This window comes from Sceloporus occidentalis, unplaced genomic scaffold (genome assembly GCF_023333645.1).
Source record: "Sceloporus occidentalis isolate IW3139 unplaced genomic scaffold, rSceOcc1.0.p SCAF_7, whole genome shotgun sequence".
NCBI classification, from domain to species: domain Eukaryota; kingdom Metazoa; phylum Chordata; class Lepidosauria; order Squamata; family Phrynosomatidae; genus Sceloporus; species Sceloporus occidentalis.
The window spans coordinates 45,925,838-45,937,458 of record NW_028316987.1 but is presented as its reverse complement, the minus strand read 5'-3'; positions in this window follow the sequence as shown (position 1 = coordinate 45,937,458).

Below are 11,621 nucleotides of genomic sequence, written 5' to 3'. Positions count from 1 at the left end.
AAAAATGTTCCCCAATTTCTAGCATCCCAAGCAAATATCTGTGGGCATGAGTCATGATTCAAGAGGGGAGCCACTTTTAATTAAAATCTGTTTTAGTGAATATAATATTAGAACAAATAAACATATAACAGCATAATGGATAAGCCATGAATGAGCTTTGCAAATCATCCCTTGCAGATGCCTATAAACCTTTTTTACAACAGGCCACATCCCAGCATTTTTCATATTCCTCTTTAAGCTGCTTAAAACTCATAAATCCAACTGTCTAGAGTGTATAGAAGCCCAGATATCAGGTTTCTCAAAAGCATCTAAAAATCATTTTTCCATATGCTGTGTCCGGCTGACTAAAAGAACAAAAATAAGTATAATCCAGCAAAGCAAAGGGGATAATTTAGAAGAGGATGGAAAACCTATGACCCTTTAAAAGCCTCTCAAACCTTTGACCCTCTAAAATTACAACTCCCATCTTGCCTCATGGTTGGTCAGGTTAACTGGCGCTGATGGGAATTGGAGTCCTACCACCCCTATTTCATAATATATAGTCAATTATGCAAGCAGCCTGTGATCAGCTAAAGGGTTTAAATTCCACTGAAGCCAATGGTATATCAGAGAAACCCAGTGCTTTGCAGTTGCCAAAATAGTACAAATGACCAGCCTGTTCCATTGAACCTAATGAATTCTGCCATGAATTCAGACAAGTAGCTGAATTAGGTCTTACTGAAAACATGACTCAACTTCAGTGAGAATTATAGACAGCCATCATAACATTGATGCATTAGGATTATTGCTAACTCTTCATACTTAGTTGTTACTGCCTACAGCTTTATCAGTAGCATGTCCATGTACCACCATCTAACTACAGGCAACAGACATGAGAGAGCAAGAAGCAACAGACTCTGACCCAGACTTACAGTTGTTGAATTGATTATATAAACAGCCTCTGTTTACAAAATGGTCTAGATCCAATAGGGAATTACAACAAATGTTTTGCATCATTTGCCAGATGGCAAGTCAGTAGTTAGGTAGAGTCAACTGATTTAGTTGGGACCAGCAGCTAGATTTTGGAGAGTATGTCTGTAGGTTCTGTGTAACAGCTCGAGACCCTGCTATCAACTGGAGACTCTGGTCATTTGACCATCCATGTACAGTGAAAATTTCTTGGGATTGGCTGGTGGTGTAATGAACAATTCTGAAGTGCAGTGTTTTTTATAACTATCTTCACAACCACACTTTCAAGGAGAATAAAACAAAAAGTTGGAAGTGATGTTGATCCATATCAGCTTTACATATCAGAATCTTGTCTAGTTCCTTCATAGCTGCCCTTGCAAGTCCAGGTCTTCTACAGGCTACCGGGCTCTACAGGCGAATGGTTGCTCCAGCTCAGATATCAGAAGGGCTGCCAGACCCAGAAAAACCCAGAGGAGTGAAGACAAGCAACCACCCAAAGGGAAGGTAATTTTACCATATGTCACAGACAGAATAGGGAAACTGGTGAAGAAACACAACATTCAAATGATTTACAAACCAACCAAGAAAATCCAACAAATGCTGCACTCAGCGAAGGACAAAAGAGACCCTCTCACAGCCACAGGAGTTTACCGGATACCATGCAGCTGTGGACAAATCTACATAGGGACCACCAAACGCAGAGTACAAACACAAATCAAGGAACATGAGAGACACTGCAGACTAAGTCAGCTGGAAAAATCAGCAGTAGCAGAACATGTTATAAACCATCCTGGGCATAAAATACTGTTTGATAACATTGAAATCCTGGACCATGCCAACGACTGTCAGGTCAGAATGCACAGGGAAGCCATTGAACTCCATAAACATCTGGATAATTTCAATCGGAAAGAAGAAACCCTTAAAGTGAACAAAGTTTGGCTACCAGTCCTGAAGAATAGGACTCAGCAAATATAAATGAGAAACCACCCAGGATCAGGGGCTTTCCCAGCAGATAATGATCACCAAATAGCAGACACTAATCCTCTTTGCATATCCTCTGACTCTGAGGCCCTGGCATCAACAACAGAACAATACATAGATTAACATGGAAATCATTGCTGCCTACCCAGGGTCACATAAGATGCCAGCCACAAAAACACTATGGATGCCAGCCATGAAAGCCTTCGACTTCACTCTCATACATTGTTTCCATCTTTCCCCCCCCTCTTGATCATGTAATGTCCCCTTGCTTGTTGTAGAGCATCCCTACTCTTGGCTTAAATTTCCCTTTGATTTTTCAGATCTTGTGGAATAAGTCTCTTTGTTCTTCCTTTTTTGTTGTCATTGTCTATTTCTCTGCATTGATGTTATAGTGTTTCTCTTGAATGAATGAATATGTTTTATTCAGTCAATGACATGCAAAATTTAAAAAGATGCAAAGCATAATTAAAAGTGTAACAATAAACTTCAAGTGATACATAGTAAAATAAAGTAAAATAAAATAAAATGGAGTAATATAAAAATATACTCTCCTGTGATTTTTATACATTTCATAATTACATTATTTGTACAAGATTTTAAAAGGCTTTCAAAGCCCAGTACATAAGTACAACTGTGGATTTCGAAATGATTCAGTACAATAGAGTACTATAAAGTAAAATAAATTAAAATAAAGGACAAAATTGGTATTTCTCCTGAAATTTTTTCTTTAAAACTCTAAAATTAAAGTGATAATATTAAAATAAATTATGAATGTATTTAAGATAGGGATATATTTTTTTAATATGGATTTGTCTTATTTTCATTGCAGCAACACAAAATTTAGCAGCTTTATATCTAACATGAGGATTTAAATCCTGAAGTAGGTATTTCACATAAAAATTATCTGGATACCCCAATGTTTCTCTTTGTTTTGATTCTATTTCTATCACCTTTTCCTTTTGCTTCTCATCTGTCCTTAACTCTTTGAAGAGTTTTAGCTGTAATTCTTTGTTCTCCTTCTTTTTCAGTAGGATAGTGTCTTTAATATGTGATAAATCACCTTGGCTGAGTGAAAGTGGGAGATTAATGAAATGAAATAAAATAATAAAAACATTCATGAGACCCCCTAGCTCCACTGTATCCCTAGGGATGGGAATAGGATTGCAATAGTAGGTCTCTTTTCCTAATAAACCAAATTAGTTTAGTTGGTGTTGTGAACAGATCCTAAACATGTAAATTTTTAACCTGTGCTCAGTCTTGAACCCCCACTTCCAGTACGTAGATAGGATCTGTTTACACAACCAATGTGTTGTGTCCCCATTCTACACTTTCACTGAAAAAGGATGGAATGATAAAGGGTATCACTGCAGAGAGGCTGGTTTTTCCCCCTCTAGGTGGCTAGACATGAGCCTTCTTAAGGAGAATTTCCTGTTTGAGAGAAGAAAACACTGCATATATGGCCAGTACAAAAGAAATACAGAGTGGTTTTGGAGAATTCAAGAGACTTGGAATTTTTAAAAATTCCAGCAACAAGAGATCACTGAAAGTGGCAGACTGCTCTGGCACAATGTGATCTTAAATTGAAACAGTGACTTTTGTTCTGCCAGTTGAAAAGGTTGTTCAACTTTTTCCTGTGGATCTATATTTTTAAGCCTGCATGCTTTTGCTACTTTTCCTGGACAGCAAAATGGACAATGAGTTAAGTGTGTGTGTATGTATGCATGCTCACATGCACACACGTGCATGCATGCATCTTCAAGTTGCCAGTTGACATGGTGACCCCATTAATTTCATAGCATTTTTAAAGGCAAGAAATATTCAGAGGTGGTTTTGCCATTTATACAGAGCTGAAAAGCTTCAACTCACTACAAGTTCCCCACACTGCCCTATCTCCCCACTGAATATATGTGAGTTTGCTAGGTACTTCCATATACTTTCAGGGCTGCATAAATAGGGATTGAACAGCTGTGGGAATTGTGGGGACCTCTATATGTTGCCGGTCTTCACTACCAGAAGTTAGCCAGCATAACCAATGATGGGAACTTCAGTCCAGCAATATCTATTGATCAATACACTTTCCACCCCAGGCTAGAATCTTGCTTTTGAGTAAGAGAAATTCAGAGCTGAGAGTTTAAAGAGACTTAATGTGCATACAACACCAAACTCCACTCTGTAGTTAAAGTGAGTCATAGGGTAAAAACAGAATACAGAGCAAATGAATAAATGCACAAACCAGTAAAGCTGCCTTACTCTTGATCATAAAACCATCATTATTATCAGAAACATTGTTGATCCATATAGCTCAATGTTGTTTAGATTAGAGCTGGGAAAGTGCTGGACCTCTGGGTATTTTGTGACAACGAAGGCTTTCATGGCCAGCATCCATAGGTTTTTTTGAGTTTTTCGGGCTATGTGGCCATGTTCTAGAAGAGTTTCTTCCTGATGTTTTGTCCTGGACTGCAGCCAGCATTCATAGACATACGCTGATAGGAATGACTCAGCTCAGCAAGATGAATGCAAACACAAATCTTGCAAGGATTCAGTGTGAAAGCAGTCCGAGAAGTCAAGCCAAGGTCAGGGTACCAGAAGTCAAAGCAATCCAAAAGCCACGCCAAAGTCAGGATACTGGGAGTCAGAGTGGTCAAAGCAGCCAGAAGATAACAAGGGTCCGGTCCGAGGTCAAGCAACAAGGAATCAAGGTATAAGAAGCCAGTGCTAGCAGGAATCACACCAAGGGATCATGCAATAAACTCTGGCAAACAGTGAAGGTCTCTCAGCAGTTTAAGTAAGGGAAACTCTCCCCCGTGCCACCTGCGGCTGGTTGGCTAATTGCCTCTCTGCAATCCTCCTGGATCTGCGCCTGCAAGCACTCTCAGCCCTTCTCTCTCTGAATGTAGGCACCTCCAGACAAGCTTCCTCCCCAGAGTCACCACTAGGCTGTTGCACCATAGGAGGCCCTTCCCTAGCACTAGGACCTGGTTGGGCCTCCTCCTCAGGGCCTGGGAGAGCACAGCTGGGACCTGGCAGGGCAGGATTGCCACCTGGTGTAGCCTCAATCAGCTCTTGCTCTGGAGGAGGCTCATCCTCCTCCTCATCCTCCGAGAGCTGATCTTGGCTGGCCATGACATGTTTCGCCAGCATCTGTGGCTGGCATCTTCAGAGAATGCTGGCATGGAAGTGAGGAGGTATATAAATACTGTGTGACCCTGGGTTGGGAGAAGTGGTTTGTATGTTAATCTGTGTATGTTCTGCTATTGAATGGCAAGGCCTCAGGGTGGGAGGATATGCAAAAATGGATTGTGTCTATTTAATTAATGGTCCATTGTCTGCTGGGAAACCCCTGATCCTGACTGGTTTTCATTAGCATTTTGCTGGATTTTGATTTTATACAGAAACCTACACACATAGACAGATACTTGCACAAAAACTCCAACCGTCACCCAGGACAAAAAAGAAGCACCCAGAACAGAAAAGAAGCACCCTGGGGAAAAAAAAGGAATAAAATGTAATTACTTCCAGATAGCTAACCTCTTGACAAAATCTTATAATAAGTAAAGAATATATTAGAAGGACAATGTAGCTAATCACATGCATAAACTGTGGGGAAATAGCCCAATACCTTTTGTATTTAGGGAACTAGCCTTAGCCTTTGTAATGTGCATTTTTTAACGTGTTCATGAAGGCTGCAGTACATCCTTACAGGACAGAAAAGAAAACAACAACAGCAAATTGTTTAAATCAATTAGGGCCAGCCTGAGGACAAATATTGCCCCAGGTAAAGAGTGACTTCAGCATCATTTCCATTTGCTCCGTTCTTTAATAATGTATTTTTCATTGCATTTGTAGTCTATTTAATAGGGGTGTACACCAAGCACAAGATTTGGTTTGGAACCTGATTTGAGGATTTGAAAAGCAGTCTGATTCCCCTTGGATTTATTCAGAGACCAACCAATTCAATCAAACTTGTGCCAAGGTGCAGAAATCTAAAGGATTGTGCCTTCTATTGTCTGTCACTAGAATGTTCACTATAGCTGTAACGTTTCTCCTCTTTCTTCAGAATTGGATTAGTATTGTGGGCATACAATCCTCTTTATAGCCCAGGGACCCAGACAGTTACCTGATTGTATTACCTGCAGTCGGCTCTTCCCAACCACAGGCTCGCCATCTACAGACTGGAGCATCTGTGAATGGCCCCACTTTGCTCTTCCCATGTACATGAATGCTCCAGTGGAGTTGTGGATACATCACACCACCATTGGGGGAAATGGAACTTGAAGTCCCACATTATTTGCTACCCATGGATATGAAGAGCCATCTATTTATTTATTTGTTTATTTATTTATTTATTTAAGTCTGCTCATAAATCAGGTATGGGCAACTGCGGCAGATCCAAGGGCCAATTTTCTGCTTCGGAAATCCTCCAGGGCCCACACGGACTGCCAAAAATGCCAAAATAGTCACCAGATTAAAGGGTGAGTTTACCCTTCTGGATGCTTCCTAGAGAGGTAACTCATCTCCTTTACTTTGCCCAGTAAAGGGCAGTCTGGGAGTCTGGAGTCACACCTTGCCTACCCCTGCGCCTGCTCCAAACCAGCCAATTTAATTTGTAAAGGTTGCTGTAGGTTGAAGAGGGTCACACTAAAAAACCTTTGTTCAAATTTGGATTTTCTCACTATTATGGTTGGAAATGGAAATACGGTACATATTTTTTTATATGATGAGTAAAGCACATATTCAGACATAGCATTCATTTTTTCAATAAATGGCTGTAGGATGCATTGCATTTATATAAGCCTTGTCCCAAGCTCCAAACCACTCCGGGACAGAGCCAGGTAGAAACTATCCAGCTAATTTTCTTCATCTTCTGAAGCCAAGAAGGGTGGACAAGGAGGGCCAGGAAAATCACTTGATAGATCATCCCACTGGAGCTGTTGTCTCTCTGCAGCCACCCAAGGAAGAACCGCAAGCTGCTCAGATACTTGTCCAAATGGTCTTAGCAGAACCCCTTGTCAATGGGCATTGCTCTGCCAACCAAAACTGTACTGAGTGGCAAAGGTGGGAGGACCCTGATAAAATGGATATGACGAAATTATAGTAGGATGCCGTTTATTCCCTTCCATCTTTGCTAAAAGCTGCAAAACACCAGAGCCATCTAAGAAGCTACTGTTGTTGGCTAAGGATTTTACAGGATTGGCTTGACTTCCAATGAACAAATCAGGTTAGTGAAAGATTTTCACAGGGCAAATGGAAGCAGCAGGCTCCCAGTTTTCTCTCTACACCAATGAGACATGCTGGAGCAAAGAAAAGTAAGGTAACAAGGCAGAAAAGAGAAGGGAAGATAACCCAGGGAGTTGAGGAAAATGCTTTGGGAATCTAAATGCATAGAACAACCTTGTGAGAATTGATCTGATAATGCATTGTAGCAACAACCTCTGAGAGGTGAAGAGGTTGCTGTTTTGCACTGAGAAGCATCTCTTTCTTCACCTGGTAAGTAGCAGCAACTGTCTTTGGTGCTGAATATGATGCTGCTTTTCTTTACAGGACAGTTCCATATATGTCTCTTCAGAAGGAAAACCCATCAAGTTCAATGGGATTCACACCCAAGTGATTTTTTAAATAGAACGTCAGCATGATTTGTTTATTTGAAAAAACTGATCTAGGCAACAGAATACAGCATGTTTTCTAGACTGTTGAAACATTTTCTTTTGTGTGTCTCTTTTCCATTGCTTCCCACACAGCCATGATCCTATGAAGTAGCCCCATTTAAAGAATTTAAAGCGTTTTTCCAATGACAATATGTAAATAGTGGCTAGCAGGGGCAGCTGATGGCTTCCGTATTAGTGAAGCAGTGAGTCTTCTCTGGGTTTCAGTCCAAACATTAAAGGATCTGTCCAAAATGCTGATCCCTGTTCTTGAAATAGGTGCCATTGGATATCCCCTTTAACATTTGGAATAAAATCCAGACTGATTTCATTATGCCACAGACATAGGAACCTCATGTGTATGAACCTGTAGGTACGATTACATAGCTTATCAATTAATGTAGATACTACATGACCCTCTGTTAAGATGTAGCTTTTATATTTTATTAGCCATATTCGTAGAGTCTTTCAATTTTAGACAGTTTTTCTACTCCTGTGCCAGTTTCCCAGTATTAAAATAATATTGCAAGAAAATGAAACAAATTTATTTTTTCCTTCGCATTTCCAGTCAATAAAAAAAAGGCTTCCAGCAAATTCCTTTTAAAGTATCACCACCCCCGTGGCTAAGAGTGGATTAACAGCAACTTTACAACTGGGGGCATCAACGCAAGTACATTTCTAGCAGTTGCTGCTGTGTGATGGTGTGTTTTGCAAGCCACAGATGCTTTGGCTTGGATTATAAAACAAGTTAACTTGAAAAAATTCACTCAAAACAAAGTTTTTTATTCCTTCCTTTTGTATGCAGCCTCGTATCACCAAGATGCATCTCCAGAGGGCTGGGGAAGTGCTCTGTAAAATATGACTTGGGGCAGAGGAAGTTGCAATGGGGGAAAACATTGAAAAAAATTCTTTCTTTAAGGAGATTCTAGCCCTGTTTGGGAGCAATATACATTTCCCTAACTGCCCTTTGCACCCATTCCCCATATTATTCATAAGGGCCCTCAACCAACTAGAGAAGCTGGCAGAGAGGAACCAGGTGGTTGAAAGCGGATGGGAGATGATAAATTTTCTTCCCTTGCTCCTATTCTTTCTATAGCTGCCATTCTTCCTTCTCTTTACTTTTCTATCAGATGTCTGCTTCATTCTCGGTAATACCCACATGCTATGTGTATGCTCATTGCCTTCAAGTCCATCTTGACCTATGCCAATCCTATGAATGAGACTGAGACATCTCCAAGATACTGTGTCCTCAGCAACCACTTTCAATGCAGTGGCTTCCTTATTTGGTTGTATCCATCTGGAATGTAGTGTTACTCTTCTCTGACTGCCTTCTGCCTTACCAAGCATTATTGTCTTTTCTAGTGACTCATGAATTCTCATGATGTGGCTAAAGTACAACAGCCTCAATTTCAGCATTTTGGCTTCTAGGGAGATATCAAGCTTGATTTACTCTGCGACTCATTTATTTGTCTTTTTAGTAGTCCATGGCATTGGCAGATCTCTTCTCCAGAACCACATCTCAAATGAGTTGTTTTAGTTCCTATCAGCTTTCTTCACTGCCCAGCTCTCACAACCATACATAGTGATGAGAAATACAATGGCATGGACAATTATAACATTAATATACAGTGATATATCTTTGCACTTTAGGATCTTCTCTAGCTTTTTCATAGTTTCCCTTCTAAGTCCTAGTCTTCTTCTGATTTCTTGATTGCAGTCACTATTCTGATCAATGACTGAGCCAAGGTATGGAAAATCTTGAATGATTTCATTTTTTTCATAATTTATATTAATTTTATGTAAATCATCCATGGTCATTATTTTTGTTTTCTTAATGGTCGGCAGTAAACCTATTTTAGTACTTTCTTCCTTGACTTTTCCCAGTAATTGTTCCAAGCCTTTGCTATCTTCTATTAGTAGTATAGTGTCGTCTACATATCTTAAATTGTTGATGTTCCCTCCTCCAATTTTCACATCTCTTCCTTCTGAGTCTAATCTTGCCCTGAGTATGGTATTTTTGGCATACAAGTAGAACAGATAGGGTGATAGATATCCTCGTTGGGTAAAATGTCCCTTTAAGATGTTATAAAATAATTATACGGCTGTAAATGGTGAGGAACACCAAGTGTCAATCCTTAGTTGTTAATAATGTATATAAAGGCTCTGAAACCCTGAGCATGTGTGGGTTGAGGATAATGGATTGGAGAGAGGAGTGGGTTTGGAGAGTGTGGATTGTAAATATATCAGACAAGTGTATGTTGACAGAAGTCAGAGCTTTTGTTGTATACATTGTACATATTGCAATAGGAAGATAAAAGCCTCCAAGAACTTTGGAAGAAGTCACCTGTGTCTGTGCCTCATTTCAGGTTGGTCAGTGTCTTGTTGCCAAATATTACAATACTGCATACTGGATTGTGCTTCTGCACTCTGTTGTGTGTGAGCTACTGTTGAGGTCAAGCGCCTCAGATAGTGCTGACCGTTGGCACCTTTGGGCTAGTTTTTGTTTGTTTTTGTCACTGCACACCTGCAGTACACAGAGGAGAGCCAACAATCCTCACAGAGTGATTTTCAAAGAATATAATCACAGGCATTCAATGTGTGAGCCAACTGATAATCAGAAACCAAATTTTCAGGGACACGCATTCCCCAATATTGTTTTTGTCACATGAACATTTCTGACTGATTAGAAAGATAGCCTGAATCATATACCTGTGGAGGTTTTACTTCAATTTGATTAGATAGCAGGTAATTCAGAAATTGAATGATAGATCTATCCTTGATGGAACATGTCCAAAGGAGGGCTACCAAAATGGTGAAAAGTCTGGAAGCCATGCTCTATTAGGCTTAGCCAGCTGTAAATATTTCACCGGACGAAAAGAAGAATAAGAGGGGACATGATATTCATGTTTAAATGTTCAAAGGGATGTCATAGTGAAGAGGGAACAGATTTGTTTTCCACGGCTCCAGAGACTAGGACAATGAGCAATGGATTCAAAGTACAGGAAAAGAGATTACACCTAAATCTCAGCATGAACTTCCTGATGGTCAGAGCTATTTGAAAGTGGAACACACTCCCTTGAAGAATGGTGGAGTCTCCTTCTTTGGAAGTTTTCAAACAGAGGCTGGATGGCCATCTCTTGGGGGTGATTTGATTGTGTATTTCTGCATGGCAGGGGATGGGACTGGATGGACCCTATAGTATCTTCCAACTCAACAATTCTATAATTCTGTGATTGTTACAAAAGAGGAAAATATCTTGGGTTGTAAATTTTCATTAAATGACCACTTTTAAATTTTAAACACTGTAGGGCACTCATTGCCTTAAGTGGAAAACACATTATTCAGCAAACAGTAAACTGCTTTATAAATGTCATTTTGATGATTTGTTAGTTACAAGCATCGAGTTTGACAATTGACACATGTAGCCACCTTATAGGAATCCAAGGTGGAAATCAGGAATTTTCCTTTGAGTCTTTCATATTTATGTACATAAATGATGAACATGTTTGTTTCAGTTTATTGAAGTATTTTCAGGTATATGAAACATGTACTATGCTTTACAGCAAGGGAGATGTGAAAGGTACAGCCAGCGTTAAGGAATATAATAATCTGAATGAGAAAGAATGACCACTGATCTGTTTCTGGAAGTTCCATTTAACGTCTTTTTAAGTTTCTACACAGGGCATATAGGGAAAAGGATTTGTGGGAGGGAAGTTTAATAAAGCATTCCCTGGCTATACATGACAACCTCAATCTGTGCCAGAGCCCTACACTCTTATTTGTAATAAAATTTTGCTAATAATAATAATAATAAAAAATTATTTATATACCGCCTTTCCAGAGATCAAAGCGGTTTCACAACATAACACATATCAACAATAAAAGCCGTTAAAAACATCATAAAAACAAATCATACAGTAAACAATCTCATGCTAGCTCAACAATACTGCTGAGAGGAGAGAAGAAGGGAGTACATCAGGGGTCGTCAGGGGTCAGGGGTATGCCTGCTGGAATAGGTGTGTTTTTAACCCCTTTTTAAATTGTTCCAGC